A 14,849-nucleotide genomic window follows, 5' to 3' on the forward strand; every position below is an offset into this window, starting at 1 on the left:
ACCCCTGCACCCCCACCCCGAGGCCCAATCAGCCCTCCAGCAGTGAGCTCATATACCCTGAACTGACTTATTCTGTTTCTCCAACAGCTTGTAAAGTGAGACACACTGCAAGAATGTACAACCTGAATATAAACAGAAAAATATGCAAGACAAATTCAAGGATAAGGTTTGAGTAGCCCTAAGTTTTTGTTGTAAATTGTTTTGGTTTTTCTGTGTCTTTGTTTGTATGAATAATATTACACTTTTGGAATCAGTACTTTTTCTAACTGATGTTATTTTGTAGCACTTATTAGACATAATATGAATGCACTCAAAGAGTGTACCACAGTTCAAGTGCCTGTGTACAGTGTCCAGTGTCTTTGAGTTCAGATGTTTGACTAGTTTTTATTTTGCAGTTTTCCACTTATTTTTATTTTATTTTATTTTATTCTTTTCGTTGCATTTTAAAAAATATTTTCAGAGCTAATGAAAGTTTTTAGTAAATCGAAGTCAGCACTATAGATGAACCTTGGAGACGCAAGCAAACTGTATAAACGTGGCACCAATATAAAGAGACTTACAGTACAAATAGGTTGCCGGTGAACACATACTGTATGTTAACATGCTATAAATACTGGCAACTAACAGGATCATGTAGCATTGTATAAATATGCCACCCAGGACTTCTACTCTAAAACTCACATATGCTATTTGCCAATAGAAATCAGCTCTACAGTACAGAGTTTTTGCATGTACACTAAGTTTATCACATACCTCCATCTCAGAGGCAGCAAGACATGTAATCTACAGTAACATGAAGTCTATGGGGAGGTTCACTGTGATTCTCTATGATATTATTACTTGATACAGACAGATCAGGACCCGGTCCCAGAAAAGCTGAATGTCATCTGCAGTAACCTACTAATGTAAAATGCATTGTGTAAATGTGAATTTCTTAGAGTTGATACAAGATACAAAAATACACTATAAAATGTATAAAAACAAAAATGTGTGCAAGTGTAATGAACATCCATATTAAAATAAACAGAGATGTCATTGCATTATTTGTCTAGTTTGTCATTGTAGCGAGACTGAGACTGGTTACGTTCACATACACAGTTAAATTTAATGCTAGCATTATTAGTTTAAGGAAGAGCTTGTTGCCAAACCTGCTTGTTGAACAGGGATAATAAAAAGACTGACAGTCTCATAACTGTTTAGCAAATATGAAGTTTAAGCCAGCTGCCTATTAGCTTAGTGTAGCTCAAAGAAAACAGGGGAAACAACTAGCCAAGCTCCATCCAAAGGTAACAAATGTATCCCTACGATAAAGATATTCTATGTTTAATATTTTGTGCAAAAGGAACACTTGCCAAATTTAATTACGCTGTTACATTTTTTTATTGCCAAACTTAAAAACATGAGAAGAATTATGCGATTGAGGCTTAATAAGCCTGTTTGGTAAATGTAAATGCTTTTATAGCCTGGTGGAAATCTGTGTCTTCCTAGTTTTGGAATTGCAGATCACTTTTCAGGCTCTGAGATATTTTTAGGCTGTTTTAATTGTACACTTCCATTTCAGATGATGTTCAAATCAGCAGACTCCAAAAGCTGTAGCGTGCAGGTTTTCAGTCAGTTTGAATCCACCCTCTGAAATAATCTTTCATTTTAAGCTTCTTGACTGACTGCATGACCTTTGCATCATTTTCTTTTATTTCCTGAAATACATTATTTCCTCTTTCCCTTTTCCGTTTAATGCATTTTTGCTGCATGGCTTTTATTTACTCGGCTTCACATCAAAATGAGTGAATCCCAGGAGTTATAGAGCGTCTAAACATTTGCATATAGGTGGAACAGTAGTGCAGTGGGTAGCACTGTTCCCTGATGGCAGTAAGGTTTTAGGTTGGAACCTTCATGTTTACTGGAGTCTTTCTGTGTGGAATTTAAATGTTCTCCCTATGTCAGTGTGGTTTTCCATCCTCCCACTGTCCAAACTGGCATGTTAGATTAGTTGGCGATTCTAAATTGGCGAAATTAAATGCAAATTTCAAAGTGTGGCTTGTAGCCCAAAGAGCTTGTAGAGCTAAGTAAGACCAGAACAGCACTACATAAAATGTTGGTATATTTTCAGCCCATCATATTGTAACTGGTGAAATTTAGAGGCACTTGTAGACCGATTTGTTAGCTGGGGACACAACCAGACCAGCTACAGCTGTGGTCAAAAGTTTACATACACTCCGCATGGGCATGAATCTCATGGTAATTTGGGTCTTTTAATGATTTCTTTGAACTGTTCTTTTTCCACAGTGGAATTATTGTACAACACCCATCTTTAATGAAAAGAATTGGGCCCACATGTTTGAATTATTTTTGATTTTCTCTAATCCACACAGGCTCAAAATTATACATACAGGCTCAAATATATACATACACTGACATAAATATTTTAATAAGTGGCGTTGAAGGGCCTACAATGTCTTTTAACTCAATAAGGCTAGAGCCTATTAACTTCTTGTTGGTGATCATGATTGATGACAACGGGTAGAATTGGTTTCTCTTTGCCAGTATAAAAAAGGTACTCAGGACCAATATTCAGAACAATGGGAAAAGGACATCAGTGAAGATCTAATAAGGAAAACTGTAGATTTACACAAGTTGGGATGGTCTCTTGGAGCCATTTCAAAACAACTGCAAATTCCAAGATCATCAGTTCAACCAACTGTATGCAAGTACACGTTATTCAGATGTGTCACTACATTGACAAAGTCTGGAAGAAGACCTAAATTGTAACCCTCAGATGAGGGGAAATTGGTTAGGATGTTCAGGAACAACCCAGGGATCACCAAGACTCAAGCCTGCCATGAACTGGAAACTGCTTGAACACCGGCGTCACCGTCCACATTGAAGCCAGTTTTACATCATCATGAGCTGAGAGTTTGCTAACCAAGAAAGAAGCTCCTGTTCCAAAACGGACACCTTGAAACCCAACTGAAATTTGCAGCAGCCCACACAGACAAGCCAAATACCTTCTAGAGAAACGTTTTATGGTCAGATGAGACAAAGATTGAACTATTTGGCCACAAAGACAAAAGACATGTTTGGAGGAGTAAAGGCGAGGCTTTCAAATCCAAGAACACTGCACCAGCTATCGTACTCTGGGGCTGTTTTTGGCAGTGGTACTGGTGTGCTGAACAAAGTGGATGCAATAACGAAGAAGAAAGACAACCTCCAACAACTGTGTGTTCCAATAGGACAATGATCCCAAACACACATCAAAACTGGCTTTGGAATGGATAAAGCAGGCCAACATCAAGCTTCAGGAATGACCTTCCCAAGTCAAACTAGAGCCCCAATTTTTTTAAGGAATTTGAAATGTGTTGTGTACAATCATTCTACCCTGGAAAAATAAAGGTTCAAAGAAATCATTAAAAGCCCCAAAATTACCATGAAATTAATAATCATGATGAGTTTATGTAAACTCGTGACAACAACTCTATTTCCTCCTCATGCTAAGCTAAGCTAACTGGCAGTTCCACACTACAAATGACAATGGTGTTTATCTTTGAATATCTCCAAAAGGGAAGTAATTTTAAAGATTTTTTTTAATCACTGTCTTTTTATTAAAGTTTGTTTTCCTTTATACATACAAATAAAAAAAAACAACAAAAAATAAAAAATAAAAAGCAGTAGGTAAAAAAGAACCAAATATATAATAATACTACCATTCAAACATAACCCAAGAAAGAAAGATAAATAAGAGGAAAAAAACAAAATAAATAAATACATTTGGAAAAATATTCCCTACAAAGTAATCCCATTCAATCCTACCCAGGTCACTGCCATAGGTCTACACATTTCATCCTTACCTCTAACAGGAGCGGGGCTTGTATTTTAAAAAATGAATTCATCATTTTAAAGATTTTGAACAATTTCTTTAAATCAACAGGTGAAGTTATTATACACAGATGGTGGGAAAACCCCAGCAAGATTGTAGTTGTTTGAAGAAATATATTAACTTATTCAAAATATTTCAAGAACTGAACATAGGTGTCAGAATCTCAAGGAGCCATCCGCATTTCAAATATCACAGACTTAAAGTTTGGCTGAAAGCCAGTTTCTGTTGTTTTTTTTCTCCTTCTTTTCAAAAAACACCCAATGGCACTGTGAAAATGACCTCAAGCAAATGAAAATAAAATGCTTAAACCAGAAAGAATGGAGGATTGGACACGCTGCCAAACCACAGTTAAAAGCAAGACCACATGTGAAAGTCCACTGGACCCAGAGTGCGGTTCTCTACAGTCTTATCATAACTTAAACATTTCAGGTTCCAGCTGGAATTATTTTTCCTGCTACATGTCACAGATTAATCCCCAACAACAAGACCTTCATTGACAGAGAAATGGCATAATACAAAGAAAATCATCAAGTACAGTACTGAAGTCTGTTCTGTTTCACAAAACAAAACAACACAAACAAACTACAAGAATACAACACAAAAGTGGTGAAATGTTGTTACAGCTTCCCCCCGCCCTCCGTGACTGGTTTCTACTGAACGCAGCAAAGCACAGCAAGATGGGGTTGACAGATAAATTTTAATTTGATCAGCAGGGAACATTTACATGGAGACACCAATCAACAGAAGTTTTTCCTTCTATCAAGATTAATCAAGACTCCAACTCAGCTGAAATGACAAAAAGCCCATAAAGAGATTAAATGAAAGAGATACGCCAACTTGAAACATGCTTAAAGCGATACGACTGAAACGCGTCTCTGTGACTAAAATCAAAAAAGAAACAAGCAGCTATAAGAAGAATGCCTCAGCTTGGCTCCCATTTGTTCACGAGTTCTTCTATTATTTTGTTTTAAATTTAAATCAATGGCTCATTGCTTTATGAGCATTTCAATAAACATGCAGGAGGTCAAACATCTTAATAAGGGCATACTGCTCAGTGAATGCAAAGCTACATGAGACTTCCTTAATGCACAAGTACTGTAGGCTGTCTGGATCCTTCCCCCAAATTATGAGCCAGTCATGTTATCGAACTGACACAAGCACAAAAGTTGAGATCCGCAATGCTTTCGTGTGTGTCGTGGCAGGCAAGCCATCCATCCCACTCATCCATTTTATTCCGCTTATCCTGGGCTGGGTTGCGGGGCAGCAGCCTAAGCAGAGAAGCCCACACCTCCCTCTCCTCAGCCACCTCTGTGGAGTGGGGTGGCTGGCAAGCGTGACATGAAATAACGTGGAAGTTGTTCAGTGTTCTGGTGGGACGAGCCAGACTCACTGATCATGTCGTAGTCAGAATTAGGTGTTAAATAAAGCCGTAATGTTGCGAGACTTTGAGTGTGTGTCCAGATGACCACTAAAACAAGAGTGCTATAACCCAGGTCTTAATTTTGTATTGTGTATTATTGTTTTTCCTCCTTCCTGCCTGGGGGTGGTGGTGGTGTTCATTCATCAGTTATGTAAGCTCTAGATGCCAGTTGGCCATTGCTCGGAGAACAAGACCAGCTTGGCTCCGTCTATTTCCTGACTCCCAACCAGACTGTGCTGGATGTGTTCTAGAGAGAGTACTGCTGTGCGAGCAAGTTTGTACATATTTAAGCAGTCCTGGTAGCTGCAGTGGTGGAAAACCTTTTTCTTTTTAACAACCGGTAAATGTTTTCTTTTGTTTTCTGTGGTGGTAGGTAAGTTAATGGTATTTTTGTTTGTTGTTTTGGTCATGCCCAGTCTGATGTTGTTCTTCCTGAAAAAGAGAAATAAACTGACCTGTCTTGGACTGCAATTTTCACTGTGGTGCTGGTCATTCCTTTGGCGTGAGGAACACAGGAGTCCCGTTTGTACTGTGCTCTGGTTTCCCCTAAACAGGGATGTAAGTTATCTCTCTTTCTCCCATTAATTTAGATAGACTGGCATTGTAAACCTTAAATAACTGCCTGGAGGCATTATTTAGATGGCTGCTGAGTGGCGAGATTTGCCTCTCAGACTTTGGGCAGGGGACTGTGGTCGAAATAGTGTGACACACATGGTTATGCTATTGATAAAGTGTCACTTAAGGAGTTTAACACAATTCTGTGTATATTTTTTCTACAAATATTGACAGAGCATGCGATGGACTGGTGACTCCTGTCATATGCCATCTAGGCCAAAACCCAAAATGTCGACTGAAGAACAGACTCAGAGGAGGCCTGTTTCTCAGATTTAGACTAAGTCTTCATTTACAATCATGGAAACAAAACAACTAAGCCGAAACACTAGAGGACCTAACTTGACAACAGGAACTAAACACCAGGGAGGATCTACTTTCACTAGGAATGCTGGAACAGGGGGTCTGGGTTCACAGGACGGGTCACTACAGAAAAGGGGAGGTAGGTTAATAGTTAATATCCAAGATCCAGGTAAGTCAGTCCAAGCCAGTATTTAGGGGGAGGGGTGGGCACTGGCAGTTTTTAGGCTTACTTGCAGGGGTGAGTGAATCCATCCAAGGAGGGAAAGAAGCTGCAGGTTTGTGTTTGGGGTGCAAAATGGCTTCCACAAAGGCAGGCAGGAGAGTGCTGGCAAACAAGAGAGAGACCAGAGAGGGCAGAAAGTAGCTGGAAACAGGTAAGCAGAGATGGACAAAGCACAAAGTAATTTTTCTAAAGTTTTCACAAGATAAGCCCAGTTTCTACTGGGTTGTTGCTGACTCTCTGGCAAAGACTGGAGGCGCCCATAGGTCCTCAAATACTGGAGCTCTGATTAGGCTTGATGAAGCACAGGTGCGTCTGGCAGCAGCACGGGGAGGAGAAACCAGCCTAAACTCAGATGAAGCAAACACACACCAGCACAGAGCCTGAACTCGATAAGAGGTTAAGAAGATGGTTGGATAATGACAGATTCTTACTGTATTATTCCTTCACATTCAGTTTTATTCCAATTCTCATATTCTAGATGAATCTTCACTTTCAGTTCTTGTCCTTCCTTTTACATTTGAAAATGGCTCAAGACTAGTGGCAACAATCACTGCTTCCCCTGAGAGAGAAAAACCAGGATTCATGCGAAATGTTACTTTCCTTTCTTTAAACATTGAGTGCTACAAGTCACACCTCTGACTCAGTTCCTCACCGCAGCAGAGCAGGATGGACTGAAATCAAAATTCAGCAAACACCGAAACACATCTGCTTGGAAACGTTTTGGACTGCTGCTTCAGTCAGACAACCTACATCTGCAAACAATGTGAGCCGACACTGTGAAGGAGGGTATTTTTAGAGAACAGCGTTTCTTTTTTTTTTCCACAAATTGGAGGAAGGAGTAAATCTGTGAAGGTCTTCCAACAGGATCCCAGCGGTTGAACTCCCAGCTCTTATACCGAGTCACCTGACAGATAAACATGCGAGACACAAGAATAAACAAACAGCATGCACGCATGCAGCATGCAGCTGCAGAAAAAAGGAAACATGCGTCTATTTTCAGATTTTTATGCTATGTTACTGTTTGTGTTTCCTCTTTATCAGTGTTTTCATACATGTCTCTGTAGGGTCAGAAGTCTACGTGGGAGAGCCGGCTGCAGGTCTGAATACCAGCTCTGCATCATGTGTAGGGCACATGAGGAAACCATCCATCCAAGCAACAGTTAACAAATAAACAACTCAATCATCCCCAGCCTCTCCCATTTGACTGCATCCTACATAGAAAGTAGAAGACCGCCCTGTTCCAATTCACTTAAGTAGAAATACAGAAGAATTGAAAGAGAAAATATTGAAAAAGACTGACTTGGAGGCAGAAAAAAAAGGGGGATAAATAGACTTGATGACGACCAGCTGTAGGAGCCCCATCCTGTAACACCTCACTTTGGTGGATACCAAAGTTAAACACTCCCCGCTTCAGACCCTCAGCAGGCAGACTTCTTTTAATTTATCACATTGCACTTGTTGCTCTGGGGTTTCTAATGTGTGTCATCTGGAAAGAAAAAGATGGAAAAAGAAAAAGAAGAACTTCTAATGTTTGCCTAGAAATAAGTATCTAATGCCCTGCTTAAATCTATGAACCAAGTCCATATGTTTATGGACCCCTATTTACACCTGTACACTAAAAAAAAAAAAAGTTTTCTTTTTTTTAACTTCTTAACTGATCATCTATGATGCTGCTTGCAGAGTTAACTTTATTTATAGGGTGACCAAGGAACCCCCCCCCCCAAAAAAAAAAAATTCCTCTGCTCATTTCTGATGCAGAGATCATTGGATTTTCATGCACAGATGTGGTTTGCTTATTTCCTGCTCTGCCACAAAGTAGTGTGGACAACAAAGTTGACTAATGGAACGTTAGAGTGAGACTCAGTGGGATTCAGTTTGCCCACATCCATAACTTGACTGTCGCTTCCCATCAAGATAGAGATGAATAATTTTAGGGCAGAGTTAGATTTAATTTTTCTTCTCCAAGTTGAGCCTCAGAGAGAGAGAGAAAAATGAAAGCGTGTGACCAATATTGTAATGTATGCACCTTCAGCGCCTGGTACAATTCGTCTTGTGGGATGCAGAACAATACTTTGTTACACACAAGTTAAGAGGGCAGAAAGTGACAGAAATTGGGTCATTCTCGCAACACAAACAGAAATAACCGAATCACAAAAGAATTGGCCTCGGTGAACGACCGCAATTCAACACGCGGCTGCAAAGGCAACGAACGTTAACTTGGTTACTCCCGTGTGGAGGAGACAGTGCAGTGACACCGCTGCAAATAGCAAAAAGCACCTTTTGACAACAGAAATATCACGTCATAGAAAATGTAGACTCCTACTTCCACTGTGTTTTATGCCACTTCCGTTGTGTTTTGTGTGCTTTTGCAGCATTTTTCTATTTGCTGGTTTTTTCTTAAGTTGCGCTGAGTCTGACGTCTCAGGGCCTCTGAAAAAAGTGCTGAAAAGGTTTGCAGACGTTTTGAAAAGTTTAAAAAAACAAAAAAAAAAAAAAAAACCTTTCCTCACAGATACTTGTACTAGACAAGTATTTGTTATACTCACTTTACCTGTTCAAATGGGGCATTGCATTGCTTGCAATAAATGACATACTGTGCACTGGAGCAGACACCTAACAAGTGAGGAATTTAAATATTACCCTGAGAAACTGTGTGACATCTCTGCGGGCAGACAGGCACAACTTTCCATTTGACTTATTTCAATCCTTTATTTTTTTTCTCTTCTTCTGAATTTCACACTTCCCCTTGAGTCACCATTTTAATGAATTAATTTGGGGATTTTGGAATTCTATCAATATTTACAACCCTGTGTTTCGTGTTTCTCTGAGTCAGGTTCGGTTTCTTTGCTGTCGGAGAACCTGTAAAATTCGCTGAAACGTTGCAAGCGATACTGAGCAAAGCAAATAAACATTAACCTGACAGCAGACACAACTACACTAAAACTCTGCTTGTTAAAAAGTATTTACCTAAACAAGAACATCACTATACCACATGTTCATCTGTGACACCCACAGCCCCCCTCAAAAAAAGGAATCTGCTGTAAAACCACAAGATTTGTAAATATTTATGTAACACTAAGTGCAGAAGGTAAAGTTCAGGAACAATTTATATTCCCACTATTCTCTGATGCCGTGCTTAGATGGGACACCTGGTTTCAGATTCTCTGGATTCAATTTTAATAGCCAGCAGACAGAACACACAGACTGTGTTAATTTTTGTGACACACCTTCTCCTCACTCTGATTACAGGACAAGGAGTGATTTTTCCACTCTAATCATCTTGGCTTTCCATCCTGGACTCTGTGTTCGACAAAAGGATAAACAGTTCACATATATACAAACATATATTTAAGCATTTAGTAGCACAAATGAAGTTTCTCTTCAACAAACAAACAGTTCAGTCGCCCACACTGACGAGTAAACTACCTCAGGGGGTACTGAGGCTGATCAGAGGCATTACAGCATCCTTTTTTGCCATTCGTAGTGATATCTAGCACAAAGGGTCAAGGTAAAGTGATCTTAGATCATTACACTGAACTCAGCTTCACAGAACACTGTTGATATCCATTACATGAAGCGAAATGCTGCAAGCTGCGTGTTTTGCTTTTCAAAACTCCCCTCAACAACCTCGACTTCAGGATTTGACGCTGAAGTTAAGCAAATCTAACAATCAGGTTTTTCTCATTACTCTGTCATTCTCACCTTGTAATGGACTGCCTGTCAGCAACAATGCACACAGAGTTGTTGTTGTTTCCTGCTCTGGCTGCAGCTACAGTGCTCAGATGCTTTCAGCTCTATCCCACTTGAATACTGAGTATGTAGTGCTTACGTAAAAACTGAATGGCTGGAATCCCCCGAGTGTTTTCTCAGGAGGTGCGCGAAGAAACGGCGTGTACTAGTGAGCAGCCATATTTGTGATGACTGCAGAGTTGTAAATATACAGAAATGTGTGATACGAGAGAGAAAGAAAAGCATGTTTTGGAGATTAAAAAAAAGATGGAGCTGGGCTGCTGTGGCTCTGGAGATGACTGGAGATGCTGGGTGCTCGCAGCACATCTTGCTGCATCTGCATACAGCAGCGTGCGCAGGTGACAGGGAGCAGATAGCTCACTCTGCTCCACAGCACACCTCGGTGCAGTGACTGGGCTTGGAAATCAAATTTATGATAAAGTATTATCTTCTGCATGTGTTAGGGCCGAGACTATCACAAAAAACCACTGCTGTCTCACGGTGAAAGGAATTTTCATTTCCCCCTGCTTTTCTCTGAATAAAATATGCAATAGTTAAAATAAACAAACAATGCCTGCTTTTCTAAAGCTTCCTTTCTATAAGAACACAGCATTGCTGGTTAATCAAAAGAGCTCTATGGGTTAGGACCAAAAGACACACCTCATTCTCGTATAATTACAGATGGTAACAGGGGAGGCTGATGTTTTCTGATCACTTCTTGTAAACCTCATCAAGTGCTTCCTTTGGCCTCCTTCTGTTGTGCAGTGAGGGGGCCACAGAGAGGAAGCTGACTCATCAACAAGAACTTTGGGCTTTTTCTGGTTCTCATTTAATGACGCTTTTTTCTCATTCCTCCATATTCAACTCACATTCATGCATCAAGACAACACTTTGTTTAGCTTGATTGTAAAATATATTCAAATATGATAACATTGTTTTTCCATGAAATATATAATACTATATAATATTTTTTTCTCTTGTAACTACTTTATAGCCATTTGAGCAACATGGTTTTAGAGATGGCAATGTCTGATGTTTATGGCAGATTGAAATGTCTCACCTCATTTTATTTATTTATTTTTTTATATAGATATATTTTGGTAATCCTGTTATTTTTCCTCTAACACCACCGAGAGGCTGATATTTGTGATTAAAATGTGTAAAAAAGCTATTAGATGGATTATTTGGTGCACACGTTTGCATCCTCGTCAAGGTTATTTGCATCCAAGCTGGTGGTCTCTTTACTTTTCATCTTGTTCTGCCATCTGGTAAATTAGCTCAGTACTGTGATTTAACACTAAATACTAAGCACATTTTCATTCCAAGGGTGTCAAATACTTGCACTTTGCACAAACTACTGATGTCTAGGAGATATACACAAGGTGCCCGTTTGGCTTCAGTGTTGGGATGACTCTTTTCCGTTTTGGTGCCTTTGTCTATAACCGAGCAGTGACAAAAAGTGAATATTAAAAGCAAGTAAAAATGAAACTGATCAGCAAGTGAAATCAAAGCAAAACAAAGCAAAAAACCACAGAAGTCCCAAAGGGGATATAAAATGTTGTCTCTTGTCTGAAAACAAATGACTCAGGCCACCTGCCGTCCTTCCGGCTTCCTAATGAGGATATTGACCGGCAGTGTTAACGCCCTGGGATAAGAACAAAACTCACACAAACAATGGCGTTCCCATCAGCTTTATGTGTAATTTGTGTTTAGAGCTCAAATTGCTAACAGTTGACATGAAACCAGCACCACAGAGCCTTTTATTATTTCTATCCCTCCTGTTCAGAATTGTGGGGGCTATAGCGCCTATCCCAGCATGCATTGATTAATTGATGCTGTGTACAGAGCTTACACACACACACACACACACACACACACATACGTGTTTTCGTGAAATATAAGGAAGTATGACAAAAATAGGACAAATGGGAACGTGCCTTTCCAAAGGTTCTAGAGGCCTGAGAATCAAATGGTTTTTGACCCATGCTCTCAGGAAAGCAGTCATCTATTTAGATTTTAGCTAAAGCCATATTTTGGTCAAACCTGATTTTTATGCGACTTATGGGGACATTGTCAGGTTTATGTGACTTATGAGGACTATAACCTCTCACACAGTTATTTCATGTCTAAGTGAATTGTAAGACCCAGAGATACACACAATTTTTTCGAGTATACGTGACTTATGGAGACCAGATAACTACAGTGTCAGTATTTGCAAGATGGCCTGTTTGAAATATCTGCATAAGAAGCATAGCTGTATATTCATCACACTCGCCAGTCAAGTAACATTTGAAATAAATCAGATATTTGTTATTAGAAGATAGTAAATCTGAGCTGTTCTGGGACTTAAAAGAGACATAGTCTAAGAATATGGTAAGTCTATTGTTTAATCGTTATTGTACGGCATTTATGAATGTTGTAGATGGCATTCATGTGGAAAGGGAGAAAAAAAAAACAAAAAAACTGACTTTCTTGAGTTTTTCCTTTTTTTAATTGCTGGTAACAAAAGTAAACTGAAACAATAAGGTTTCTTGAACATTGTGCTATTTTAAAAAAAAGATAAATAAAATTACATGAACAACTAAATAAAGAACTGACAAAACTGAGCACCTTACAAAAGCAGAGAATGAAAATAAAATCTCCTACCACTGATAAAATTGCACCAGAGTCAAGTTTAGGAGTTTATAGTTCTATTTATTCATCCTCCTTTTTAATGCTACGATTCTGTTGTGTATGTAGTATTTTATTCCAGCCCAGTCTCTGTCTTTTAGAGCTACTGGTTCTGCCTGAAGGCAGGCATCACAGTCCCTTTTAACTGGTACCTTGCACCTTGTTATGAAATGTAACATATGCCATTCGACAGCCTTCACTTCATCTGTCCACTTGCTTCTCACCTTCCCAGCTGTCATATATGCAAACAAAATAAAATGTCTTTACTGAAGAATAATGATGATGAAAAATGTTTAATATAAGATAATCTAGATAGAAATGTGAATATAAAATGCTCTTTTTACCTTGCTTTTCATTGGAGCATTTCAAAGATGTACCCACAATAATTGCTGTGTCCTGCTGTGAATCTGAAAAGATGGAATATGTATCATAAATATCATAAATAAATAAATAAATATACACATCTTTAAAAAGAATACTATTTTCATAACACAGGGGATATAAAAAGTCTACACACCCCTGTTCAAATGCCAGGTTTTCATTATGTATTTAAAAAAAAAAAATCACATCCAGATAAATAATTTCACAACTTTTTCCACCTGTAATGTGACCTATAACCTGTACAACGCAACTGAAAAAACAAATCTTTCAGGGAGGTGAAGTTAAAAACACCTGAGATAATGTGGTTTTATAAGTGTGCTCACCCTTTTATAACTGGGGATGTGGCTGTGTTCAGATTTAACCGTTTACATTCAAACTCATGTTAAAATTGGAGTCAGCACACACCTGTCACCAATTAAAATGCCTCAGATCAACCCAAAACAAAGTTCAGCTGTTCTAGTAGGCTTTTCCTGACATTTGTGTAGCCACATCTTCCAGTGCAAGCCATGGTCCGCAGAGAGCTTCCAAAGCATCAGAGGGATCTCATTATTCAAAGATATCAGTCAGGTGAAAGCTACAAAAGAATTTCCAAGGAATTAAATATACCATGGAATACAGTGAGGACTGTCATCATCAAGTGGAGAAAATATGGCACAACAGTGACATTACCAAGTACAGGATGTCCGTCCAAAGTTGATAAGATGAGAAGAAAACTGGTCAGGGAGGCTGCCAAGACACCAGCAGCAACGTTGAAGGAGCTGCAGGAATTTCTGACAAGTACTGGCTGTGCACTACGTGTGACAACACTCTCCCATCTTCTTCATATGTCTGGGCTATGGGGTAGGTACAAAGAAAAACATCCAAGCCCAGCTTAATTTTGCAAAAAGACATCTGAAATCTCCTAAACGCACGTGGGAAAATGTGTTATGGTCAGATGAAAACAAGGTTGAACTTTTCCAAAAGGTATGTTTGGCGCAAAAACACTGCTCATCACCAAAAGAACACCATACCTACAGTGAAGCATGGTGGTAGCAGCATCATGCTTTGGGGCTGTTTTACTTCAGCTGGAACTGGGGCCTTAGTCAGGGTGGAGGGAATTATGAACAGTTCCAAATAGCAGTCAGTATTGGCACAAAACCTTCGGCCTTCCGTTAGAAAGCTGAAGAGGAACTTCATCTTTCAGCACGACAATGACCCAAAGAACACATTTAAATCAACAAAAGAATGGCTTCACCGGAAAAAGACTGAGGCTTTGGAATGGTCCAGCCAGAGTCCAGGCCTGAATCCCATCGTACATCTGTGGGGTGACCTGAAGAGGGCTGTGCACAGGCAATGCCCTCACAATCTGTCAGATTTGGAGTGGTTTTGCAAAGAGTGGGCAAATATTGCCACATTAAGATGTGGCACGCTGATAGGCTCCTACCCAAAAAGACTGACTGCTGTAATAAAAGCCAAAGGTGCTGCAACAAAGTATTAGTTTAAGGGTGTGCATATTTATGCAACCAGGTTATTTAAAGTTTTTTATTTTATATTTGTCCCCTTTAAGGGCTTCAGTTTATTTTTCAATTGCATTGTATAGGGTTACTTTTTTGACATTTCACTAACTCCTCTTAATTGGAGAGGAAAGCGAAATGTCA

This window comes from Archocentrus centrarchus, chromosome 8 (genome assembly GCF_007364275.1).
Source record: "Archocentrus centrarchus isolate MPI-CPG fArcCen1 chromosome 8, fArcCen1, whole genome shotgun sequence".
Lineage (NCBI taxonomy): Eukaryota > Metazoa > Chordata > Actinopteri > Cichliformes > Cichlidae > Archocentrus > Archocentrus centrarchus.